The sequence below is a fragment of the Prunus avium genome, chromosome 8, assembly GCF_965620075.1.
Source record: "Prunus avium chromosome 8, drPruAviu1.hap1.1, whole genome shotgun sequence".
Taxonomy (NCBI): domain Eukaryota; kingdom Viridiplantae; phylum Streptophyta; class Magnoliopsida; order Rosales; family Rosaceae; genus Prunus; species Prunus avium.
In genome coordinates, this window is record NC_142291.1 from 24703135 (window position 1) to 24715848 (window position 12714).

Sequence of the window (12714 nt, forward strand, 5' to 3'; positions counted from 1 at the left end):
AGGCAGCGGTAGAGGAGTCCCACAATTTAACTGTGCTCCACGCGGTCTCCGCTACCAATTTGGGCATGCGCCTACTAGCGAGGACAAGGGAGTGTGCCGCGATGAGCGAGGAAATAGCTTCCTTGAAGGCTATGGTGGCGGACTTGCAGAAGCGGCTCTACTGTGCCAATCAGCACGTGGAAGCACTGCAGAGAAAAAATGAGGACCATGTGGAGCTGCTGCAGATTCTACAAGTGCGAGAAAATAGAGGCAAGCCATGATGATGATGGAGATGAAGAAGATGATGAAGAAGATGATGATGATGTTTTTTTTTTTTGTTTTTTTGTTTTTTTGTTTTTGTTTTTGTTTTTGTTTTTATGCAATGTTTGAATTGAAATAAAGTTTGTTTTTAACACTCAGAGGAAAAAAAAAAACTAACTAACCATACTACGTAAATAAATACATAAACTAACATAACAACACAAAAACAGAAACAAAACAAAAACAAAGACTCAACAGAAAAGAAAACAAAGAAAATAAAAAAAACTTAATTTAAAAACACAATATACAAGCAACTCACGGATGACCAGTTAAGGCCCTCAGAAAACACAGCCAGGGGATCCGGGAAGGTTGGAGGGGTCACAATGGTCCCGCTTAAAACCCAAACTTCTTAGACACCGAAGGTGTCGCCTAAAGAACTCCTAGACACTGTATTAACGGAAGTGCTCACTGGGGTTACCATAAGTCGGCTCATATGAAAAATATTTTTTTTTTTTTAATTTTAAAATTTTTAAGATAAGAAATAAAAACAAATTAAGATAAAATGAAACAACAAACCATAAACAAAAATGAACTAAGTACTGTAAACAAATTCAAACAAACAACATAAATTGTTGTACTAAAAGAAACAAACCAAGAAACCAAAGAGAAAAAAAAAAAAACAGCACTTTCTATCACCCGTTTATCACCATTTGGACAGATTCGTTTCTATGTTTTTCAGCTTCGACCTTTGTTCAGTTTTTAGGCTATAACTTTCCAACCGTAAGTCCAAATTTTACGTTCTTTATATGGTTGGATTCAGCATAGAAAAAAAAAGAACTCAACGCGGACCAAAAGGCAAAAACAACTACGCAAATAAACAGAATTCAAAGAAGAGAAATGATTGAAATGCTCCCCCTTGAAGCGATTAGGTCGAATGTGATGCACTTGGAGGTCGCGACTTCTCCCATTGCTCCACACTTCCCATTCTTATGATTGAGGTTGTCATCTCTCTCCATTAACGTCATTAACTTTAAAACAATAAATTGTCCAGTTAAGAAAAAAAAATAAAGTAGGAAAGCCAAATAGAATCAAACAATGTTACCGATCCCCGGCAACGGCGCCAAAAACTTGTTGCGTAGATACAGCTGCACCAAAATGGATTCAGCTGCATCCTCAACTTGTGATACTCGCAAGTGCACGAGCCGTTCGGTAGTATAGCGTATGTAAGTGCGAGGTCGATCCCACGAGGATTGGTGATTGAATGATTCAATTCATTTTCCCTACACAAAACAGAAATGAAAAAGAAGGGAAATAAATAAAACAAGGAAGAAAGAAAATAACTAACTCAAGCAGATAAGTTCCCAAGTTCAATTAGATTAACGGATTGATTCTAGCTAATGTATGATTAAGTCATGGTGTGTGGTCATAACCTTGTGTTCCTAATTCCCTAATTTGATCATTTGTTGTCTAACCTAAAATTAAGCATTAGGAACCCATTAAGCATAGAAGAACAATTTAAACAACCAAGCATGTATCTAATCCCTGTTGTCGAATGTCCATACATACTCTTCCTATTCATAGTTCAATTCGAATTAAAGTATGGTGTCTACTCTTAATTCAAACCAAGATAGCTAACATGCAAACCTAAATGGTGATCAATCATTCAAACTAGCATATTAACTTATAAGCATAATGAATAAGAACAAAAATCATAATTGAAACTTGGAAACTAATCAAACTTGAAACTAAAGAAAAGAATTTACATAACAATTAAAATTAAAGTAGAACTTGGAAAGACTTAAAGGAAAATTTCAGCACAAATATTTCATTACAACAATTGAAAACTAGAAAATGAAACTAAGAGAATTTGAGGGAGAGAAGGGAAGGGAGCTCTAGAGAAGTGTTTGAGAGCTCCCCCCCTTGGGGTGTGTTTACAAGCTTAGAGAACCTCCTTATTTATAGGCCTAGGGGAAGTGAAAATCTGAATTCAATATGGCTAATGCATACAACACTTGTTTTATAAAATCTGAAATGGTTGATGCACTTGTATTAGAAAATCTAAATTGGGTGATGCACTTGTATTAGAAAATCTTGAATTGGTTGATGCACTTCACCAATAGATCCCACCAGCAGCCCTAGCTCATCTTCATGTCACCATGACCAAGCTTCCAACCAGAAATGATAGCTCATACCTAGCTCAACATGACCAAGCATCCAACCAGCACATGCTGAGGTCAGCATGACCAGCAACTTCAAGGGCTTACAACTTGGGCTTCTCTTAATCAAATTAGGACTTTAAGCACTCGAAATTGAAGTTCAGAATGTCTTCTTTCCAGCCATATATCATTTGGGCCAATCCAAGGTCGGAGGAGGAAGTTAAGGCCAAAACAAATTGCTAACTCATTTTGCGCGCTGATAAAATCCATCCTGAGCATGGCTCTGTGTTTGCAAGGTAACAGACTCCATATTTATCCAATGGGGCTGAATTTCGGATATGTTATAGTACACACCCATTGGAACAACTTTCATGAAGAATGTGGCCTCATTCGAGCTATGTATGTTGTTGAAACAAAGCTTGCAATATGACCTACGGAACTGGACTGGCAGGGGGCTGTAGCCAAAATGAGTTTGTCTTTAAGCTCTTCATCCATTCATCCAAATTAGGCCTTAACATGCTTGAATTGCATGAATTATGCTCTCTAAAGCCATCATTATTACCTAAAGCTCAATGAACTGAAAGATAAACACAAAAAGGATTAAAAGCACAAGTATAACTCAAAAACATAACCAAATCATAAGTTAAAAGGGTACAAAATGATATGTAATTTATGCACCGATCAGTATTCTGTTAAATTGATGATGTGGCAAATGTGGAACACAGTTTTATACTGATGTGCAAACAAGAAACAATAAAAATTTACTTTAAATAATATGAAAATTATATTTTTAAAACATAATAAAAAGACTTATTTACTGTAGTACCCCCTCAAACTATGGTCAAATATCCACTTTACTTTAACAAATTTTAAGTTGAGACCGTTACACCGTCATGTGGTGTTGCTAATTCATGTATTATAATACAAGTGGATAACATTGTTCTATGTATTGGACCTTAGAGTATAATATTAATATATAGATACACGCATTATAATAGTAACGCCATATGACGACGTGACCATGACACCGAAGACTTTGTAATACAAATCCAAAAGTTATCCTAAACCCTAAATCATATATGAGGAATTAAAATTCTTGGGTTTTTTTTTATATATAAAAGACTCAAATTAAAAACCATGCAATATGACTGGGTTTTTTTCCTTGCTATGTCTTTGTAAATAGGTATTAGAAAAGGCCAACTGGAACTAAAAGTGGAAGAAGGAATGTGCCAAGTGATAGGTCGAAAATGGTTGGAAGCCTAGGATCGCCAGACCTCATCAACGACTACAGAGCATGCTCAGTTTCAGAGAAACCTAATTGAAATGTATAAGTATGTAGTGGATATGCATTCCTCTTACGAATATGGACAGTTGAAAAATATAAACTTCACAGAACAATCGATCATATTTTAACATATAGAAAATTTCCAGAATAATGATAGCTTTGCTGTATAAATGTACACATTAATAAAGTTATGGAAAGAGGTTTTTCAATATTCATCAAAATGTAAATATATTTTCTTGCTCGCGTTGAAAGTGGGAGACACCAAGTATTTTTTGTCCCACATCGACAATTTAGAGAACAACAAAGAGCTTTATATGGCCTGAGAACGGCTTACCGGCCACGACCTTACTTGGACAGGATCTGTTCTATAGTAATCGTACCTCTGTATCCTTGATTTCTAAGGAGACAGGAATCCCAACTTGGTGGATGAATCATGACCGTGTGATCAGACCGAGATTAACATTCTGATGGTCCTTGTGATCATCATAATGTATCCTTGATTTCTAAGGAGACAGGAATCCCAACTTGGTGGATGAATCATGACCGTGTGATCAGACCGAGATTAACATTCTGATGGTCCTTGTGATCATCATAACCGTAGAGGATCGTTGTCTGACAGGTTCCTTCTTTTTTAAATTCCTTTCATTTTGTTTTTTTGATAGACTAATACTAAAATTATTTTAGTAATTCCCTTTCTAAATTTTTTTATTATAAAAAAATGGTCGAAGTAAGAAGCTCACTACCCAGTAAATAGCATAATTAGTCCATAATTGGTCGAAGTAACAAGCTCACACCCTTTTTACATTTGTTAAAGCAAACACGTTTATCCCTTCTGAATACATTGCTTGTCACAGTTTGGAGGCCATCTGCTTATAAACCCACCGCACTTTGGTGACGAATTTTCATTATATTGATGACCTCACAATATCATATAAATTAGGGTTAAGTACATGGACTACTTACACTACCATTCTTTAGGTTTCAAGTGTTTTTCGTGTTTTTGCACTACTACTCTTTGAGGTTTCAAATTGTTTTCATAATGTCATCAAAAAAATATAAGCAAATGACAAAGTTAATCTCAAAGATTAGATTGCACGTGTATCTAATCATTAAGGCTGACTTTTTCATTTGAAGTAGTTTCTTATATGACATTAGTAATGTTTGAAATCTTAGGGAAAGGGACCAAAAACCTTAAGGCACGTAAGTTTGAATAACATTAAATAGAATATCAATCACAAATGTGTGTGTATGAGAGAGAGAGAGAGAGAGAGAGAGAGAGAGAGAGATATATATATATATATATATATCCAGCCCTAGTTAAATCCTACATTTGCCCCCGGAAGTCAAAGCGGCCCACCTTGCCCTCTTGACCAAGGTTTGGTGTTCCAATTTGCTCATACCATCATGTCCATTCATAACTCCGTCAACTTTGTTGATGTGACATTGTAGGACCCATATTTTTGTTGATGTGGACTCCACATAAGTAATATGTTAATTAAAATAAGAATAAGCTCTTTTCAAATATTAAAAATTAAAAATAATAAAATAACATATTTATAAATAATAGCAACCCATAAATCAATATGTTCTTGTTATGAAGGAGATAGAGTATGGTGGTGGGTTGGGAAGCGAGTGAAGGTTTAAGGTTTAGTTCGGGACTTGAAAATATTGTCCGGAGATTGAATACAAGTTTTAAATACATAAAACTATTTTTGGATTATCAAAATAATTGTTCCAAGTATATCAAATAATTAAAACTGATTTTTGGAAATAAAAAACTATTTTAAAAATAATTTTGGAGATTAAATACTTATTTTAAAGTCAACAAAAATAATTTAAAACATTAAATATAATGAAATACAAAATTAAACTTCATCAGAAAATCGTAAAATTAATTAACAAAGCATTAACTATTTTTTAAATTATTAAAATAATAAGTTATAACTATTTAATTAAACTAAAACGATAATAAAAACTATAGATATTTATAAAAATACCCAATCCTAGACATGTATTTATAAAAATACCCAAGCACTATTTAAACATAGAAACATACCCAAAATGGGTTTTGGGTATGTGTGTAATGATGGGTTTTGAGTATGTTTATAAATGGGTTTGGTATGTGTGTAATGATGGGTTTTGGGTATGTTTATAAATGGGTTTTGAGTGTGTGTAATGATGGGTTTTGGGTATGTTTATAAAGTGTTTTGGGTGTTGGGTATTTTTATAATTCGCTAAATTTGATTAAGAATACTATAATTTAAAACTAAATTAAACTAATTCAAACAATAAAGTAAATTAAATCAACCGTTCTAAGTCCGTGTCAGCGAGTCCTGGTCATCGATCTCGCCCAGTCAGCTCAAAGCGAATGGTTCCGATCGTGCCACGTCTCAAGCCAATCTTAAAAGCTCCCTGAAAATTCGTACGAACTCATATTCACCTCTACTATTTTTTGTAACCTTCACTTCTCCAAAATCCTTTAAAATATATTTCCAAATGATTTTGTACACCTCAAATAAATCCAAATAACTTCAAAAATTCAACTTGCACAACTTTTGAGCCCTAAAATTTTTCTTTCATACACATGATACCAACAAAAAACCCAAACTTTTCAAATGATAAGGGGTTTTTCAAATGTGAGCCACCCCTTCTTATAAAATGGTTCAACCACTACGTCATGGTTCACCAAAGGGCGCAATCATTACGCCAGCACGCGCATGCCCCTTCACTCCACATGGCACACGCCTCAATTAATTCCCCTTCATGCATGCATTGACGTCTAAGTGACAACCCATATGCGCTTCTCCAAAAATTTGCATTGCAATGACAAGTCCACCGTTATTCGACATATGTCACTACAATGGTCCAAGCTACAGATTCATAATTACAACACGTTTACCGAACGGTAATGACGTGTACACCTAAAGTGACAACCCATTAATGAACACCTTACCGAACGACAACGACACAAACACGCTATGAGGTTACCTCCCTATTAGCCTATCTATCTTTTGCATATCCATTATGTTCCTGCATAGGGTCCATGTGACTGAAGGCAGGCTCACTTCTAATTTGTATCCATTTTTTATGTCAAAATATATCAAACTCACCAAGTTTGATGGCCCACTTGATCAGGCGCCTTGAGGTTTTTGGCTTCTACAATACTTGGCGTAATGGCAGATTTGTAAGCACCGTGATGGTGTGCGCCTTGAAGTATGGCCAAAGGTTAGGCGCTGAGACGATCAATGCCGAGGACAACTTCTTCAAATCATGGTTTTGAAGCTTTATGTCTTGAAGGGCCTTACTAACATAGTATACTGGGTGTTCCACGCCATCGGACTTACAGATGAGTACAGAGATGACTGTCTTACAGACACTGAGAGGTAGATGATGAGGCCGTCACCGGGAGTGGTTTAGAGAGCAGTGGTGCCTTGCTCATGTAATCCTTTAGGATTTGGAAAGCTGCCTCGTATTCGGCAGTCTAAGTGATCTGCCGTTTGTTGCCTTTGATATATAGTTTTGTGGCTTCGGCACTTGCATGTTCACCAATTTTTCTAGGTTAGGCTCAATACCTCGTTGGCTGATCATGAAGCCCAAGACTTTGTCGAAAGATAAACCAAATGTGCACTTCATTGGGTTGCGGCGCATCTTTTAGTACTTTAGTATGCTGAACATCATCGAAAGGTTATAGAGGTGCTAATCGACAGTTTTTCTTTTGACCAGCATGTCATCCACATAGACTTCCATTTATGGTTGATATGTTTGGCAAAGATCTGGTTTACCAATCGCTGGTAGGTGGCTCTTGAGTTCTTCAACCCGCAGGGCATGACATTGTAGCAATAGAGCCCCTTTTTAATGATGAATGTTGTATGCTTCTCATCAGCAGCGTGCATGAAAATATGGTTATACTTTGAATAAGCATCCATGAAGTTAAGGAGCTCATGGCCTGATGTGGCATCCACCAACTGATTGATCATTAGGAGTGAAAAGCTATCCTCAGGGCAAGCCTTGTTGAAATTGGTATAGTTCAGATGTCTTCTTGACCATTACAGAATTGGCCAGTCATATGGGATAATCTACATTTCTGATGAAGCCGAAAGTGCGAAGCTTGTCTACTTTGGTCTTCATGGCCTCATACCTTTTGTGGTAGATGACATCCAATGAAATGCCAAGCATGTTGTCGTAAGACCAGTCAAAAACTTTTGAATTATCTTTGAGGAATTTGATGAAATCAACCCAAAAAGCCTCAGAAAGATAGGTGTGGATGCAGATTCGTGGAGGGCTATTGATTCCAACTCCTCCATTGGGCTTGAGGGGTAAGAGATTCATCTATTGGGTCCTCTAATTGATCGGTGCCCATGTGGTTCGGCATTTGCGGCATTGTGGCAAAGACAGAGGAATTATGCCATAATCATCATGGGATCTTTGTGAGGGAAAATAATGCCCTTCTCCTCTTCTTCAGAAAGGGTGATCAGTTCCCTGTTTGTATTCTGCATCTTGTAGTTGTGGTGAATTCGATACCAGGGACCTTTGGGTATTGAACTGCAAGAAGGCCATTTTTTATAAAGTTCTTGTTCTTGTTGACAAGGGTGGTGCCATCACTGATGGTCTTGATCATGTTGATTTGCCTATGGAGTTTTTGCTGTGGAGGGGGTTGGTCGCTGACATATTGCACCAGCTTGCCCTCTTGTATAAAGCGTTCCACGATTTTGCGCAAAGATATGCAAGATTAGGTATCATGGTCGTTGTGCTGATGATACCAGCAGAAGACACCCATATTTGCTAAAAAGCCTTCCGATTAGATGGCTTCAGAATCATGTTGGTTTTGTTTAGGAGAATTTATCTCGTAAGTGGTGTTCAACATGATGAACGAGCATGGTCGAGGCTTGCTCCAGGGCGGCTGTTTGGAATGGGACTTGTCTTCCTCAAGTTTTTTTATCTTCTTAAAGAGGAGACAAACGGTGAGATCAGCACTTGGGCTCATCGTTTGCCGAACTGCAAGGTGATCTTGGCAGAGGTTGTTGAGCCCTTTTGTTGTTGTGCTCTACCGGACGTTATGGGTCTTTCTCTGGCTCTCCTTGGCCCTGGTGGTGCCCTTTTGTCGGCAGGTTGTACCATAAGAACGTTTCACGCGGTGATGCTTGTGTCGCTGGCAATGTGTTCCTACTGATCTGTATGACTACTTAGGTATCAGTTGGAAATACTCAGAGTCCCTCATTTCTTCAAAGCCACATTCCGTATGGGCGTTACGTCCTTAGGGTCAAGAACGTGCATACGGAAATCATTGAGCTTGATGTTAATTTTGATCAGCTCTTCTTGATGAGCCTTCATGATATGCCGAAGTTAGGAATAAACTCGGTGACCATGGTAAGGTTGGTCTTCGACAGGGGGCACGATTAACTGCCGCAAAAGAGTGGTTTCGGCAATTGCCAAGCCCTTGCCCCTAGTGCATTTGTTAGGGTTGTGCACTCTTTGGAGGGTGTGTTCTTGCTGAACCTGCATGGTCTGCTCAAGGCCTTGCTCAAGATGGCAGAATAGGATTGTTGCCCCTGAGTATTATTCAGCTTAGTCAAGAGGATATTGTTGTGCTTTTGCATTTTGGCCATGTCTTGGCACAAGGAGTCTAGTTGAGCTTGCAGATTTGCTTCGACAGTTAGTGGCCGGATGGTGATGTAAAGTCGCAAGGAAGTTGAAAAGTAGATGTTGCAATTGAGAGAGAGAGAGCTAAAATGTTTCTAGGTTTTTCAGCAATTTTTCAAAACTAAAAATACCTTGGTACTTTAACTCTCTTAACTTCTTCGTTACAACTGCAATTCCCAATCCGTTCGCGAGAGCAAGCCTGACGTCATGGTGCAAAAGAACTTCCCAAAACTAGTGTTGAACAAATATGGCTCGAAAATCGAGTTCTTGAAAAATAAATGCATTGAGATTAGAGCCTTGGGATTTCTAAATACATTCAAAGGTATGCTTTGGTTTAGGAAAAAATTAAATTCCAACACCACATGTAGATTGGACCTAGTTAAGTTTTAATGAACCATAATAAATTTTATTTCAAATAGTTAAACTAAACATTATTTTCTTGTCAAACTAAAAATCGTCCTAAACAGTTTCCTCGAAGCAAAAACAAAAAAAATACAATTTTGGCAAAAAGCGTGCTCAATTCTTCAAAATCCAACGATAGTCGCTTCTTCAGAAAAATACATAAAATTGAAGATCAATGGTTATGGTAATCATCAATTGCTAGTGGAGGTTGAAAAGGAAAAGTCTACTCTGATTCATTTGGAAGTCTGAGGACTCAAACGGGGAAATTAAATAAACAATCCATCGGTGTTAGATCATCAAATCACTTTGGACCCAAAAAAAAATATGATCAAATCACCCATCACTCCCAAGAAAAAATGAAATAATAAAATGAAGGGAATCCTAATGGAAAGCTTCAACTTGGTCCTTGAAGTGTTGTAGTAGGCTCTCCATGCTCATTACTGTCACATCACCCTTATCTCTAACCCTTACGCTAACCTGAAACCATAAGAGGATGGATCAGAGATTAACTTCTCACTAGAAGACTTCATGGCAGAGTTTAACTTACAACAAAGGACCCTGGGCAGTATAAACAAAAATTACGAAATTACGAAGAAAAAAAATAGGACCTGTCCATTTTGAACTTCCTCCCCACCCACAACTAAAATGTAGTTGTACTGTGCGATCTGAGCTTGTCGTACCTGCAAAAACAAGAGCATTATCAGTAAACAAACACAAGGCTGGTTTGCTTCAGATGTTATTATCTCGGTTCAGCAAAGAAATCGACAATGCTGAAGCCGTATTCATAATGTAAATGAATGGGGTGTTGCCCTCACTATGTGTCATGCAAGAGACACAAAATCCCTAGGCTCATCAGGATGGTGTTGCACAGTGCAGTCAAAATTACTGTATAGAAATAGAATAAAAGAACCATGCACTACTTTTCCTTAACTAGTTTATCTCAAGTTCCAGAATTTGGAAATATTTTGGCATAATCAAGTTGACTGATGATAGGAATTGCATTACATCTTAATTACGTAATTATTATACTAATATATGCAACACTACAGGCTGCAGCATGAACATTGAATCTCCCCTGTGACAGTAAACCACATATTTGACGCCCATCATACCACAAATGCGAAATCAAATCCTGCATTTACCCAAGTTATGAATGCTCACCTTTTTCTGAATTGTTTTATCACTTGTGTCAACATCAACATAATAACCAGCCTGATGGATCTGATCCCGTACCTACAAAAATGCAAACGCAGTTTTTATCTACGACTTGAGCTTAAAGATATTGTACTCCATTAAGCATTTTGTACAACTCATAACATCAATAATTAAAAATATATTTTCAGTTCATCAGTTTCCTAAATTATCAACAGAAGACGAACAAAAGAAGGGAAAAATTAAAATTAAAAAAAGAAAGAAAGAAAAACCAACCTGTAGAGCATAAGGCAGGGCTGTGTGCGACACAGGGCAAACAATTGCCTGACGTGGACTAAGCCAGAAGGGCCATTTCCCTTTGTAATGTTCCAACAGTACAGCAAGCATACGCTCAACGGAACCTAAAACAGCTCTGTGTATCATAACAGGCCTCTCCATCTTGCCATCTTCACCCTCTGCTGAGTAATACAGCTTAAAGCGGTCGGGAAGTTGAAAATCAAGCTACAACCACAGCATTTTTCCAAAATGGTAACAGCAACAAAATGAAACGTCAAGAGATCATGAAACGAAAAATAGTGATCATCATATACCTGTAATGTTGCCAACTGATGATCTCTGCTCAATGCATCAGATACAGTGATATCTATCTTCGGTCCATAAAATGCACCATCCCCTTCATTCACCTGCACAACATGACTAGCGATGTAACCACACTCCAGACACAATCTAGAAATTCAAGGGGGCCTACTGTAGTGCTTTAAAAAGTACAGATAATCAACCAAAACAACAACACCAATCACAGAATTTGACCATTCTACCCTCACCAAGTGAATGGGTAGAGAAGAAACTGGGTTAGCCACTCCAATCCAATCCATCTGGCTCAGTATGAAAACTGTACTGACTGAGCTTCGTCAAGTTTTTAACCCACTGAGCTAAAGAATAAATAAGCTAGAAGCCTTGGGGGTTGGCCCAAATGGTAAGGGTGGGTGGGGGAATCAATTAGGATGCCATCGGTTTCCAATGTAACCAAAAAGGAAAAACAAAACAAAAAGCAAGCAACTACACTAGTGCACTATGAAAAATATTAGATCAATTTTCTTCCAAGTGAATTTTATTATCATTAGCTGCCAAAGGAAGAATAAGCTAGATGCTTATGTGCAATTAGAGTATCAAGTAAAAATACCTCCCAGGGCTTGCCGAACTCAATTAAAGCTTCTTTAAGAGCAGCCTCAGCCTTCTTCCAGGTTGCCAAATCTCCCATGTGGCTTTCTGGCATCTACAACATAAACGTATAAGGCAGAATAAATATGAATTTCCCCTACTTCATAGACGAGAGATAGATACACACAATTATAACTCATAGCATTATGCAGTACCAAAATAATTAGATGTAACCCATACCCAATGAGTTAAAATGTAAAATCAGACTATCAATTCAATACCATGTGATGATCAAATAAAATTAAAAATCCAAATCCAAACATCACACTCAAAATAGAAGCTAAATCTACAACAAGACTGATAAGCTAAATCTCCATGCTCATTACTGTCACATCTCCCTTATCTCTAACCCTTACGCTAACCTGAAACATTAAGAGGATGGATCAGAGATTAACTTCTCACTAGAAGACTTCATGGCAGAGTTTAGCTTACAACAAAGGACCATGGGCAGCATAAACAAAAATTACAAAGTTAATGAAGGAAAAAAATATAGGACCTGTCCATTTTGAACTTCCTCCCCACCCACAACTAAAATGTAGTTTTACCGTGCGATCTGAGCTTGTCGTACCTGCAAAAACAAGAGCATTATCAGTAAACAAACACAAGGCTGGTTTGCTT

General features: G+C 37.4%; 1 non-coding gene across 1 annotated transcript; it reads left to right on the forward strand.

The window, feature by feature from the left end:
* The first annotated feature begins 4020 nt into the window (after positions 1–4020).
* On the forward strand, positions 4021–4238 carry LOC148292365 (small nucleolar RNA U3). The gene has a single exon (XR_015827137.1). It is a non-coding gene; the product is annotated as a small nucleolar RNA U3 (small nucleolar RNA).
* The last annotated feature ends 8476 nt before the right edge of the window (positions 4239–12714 follow it).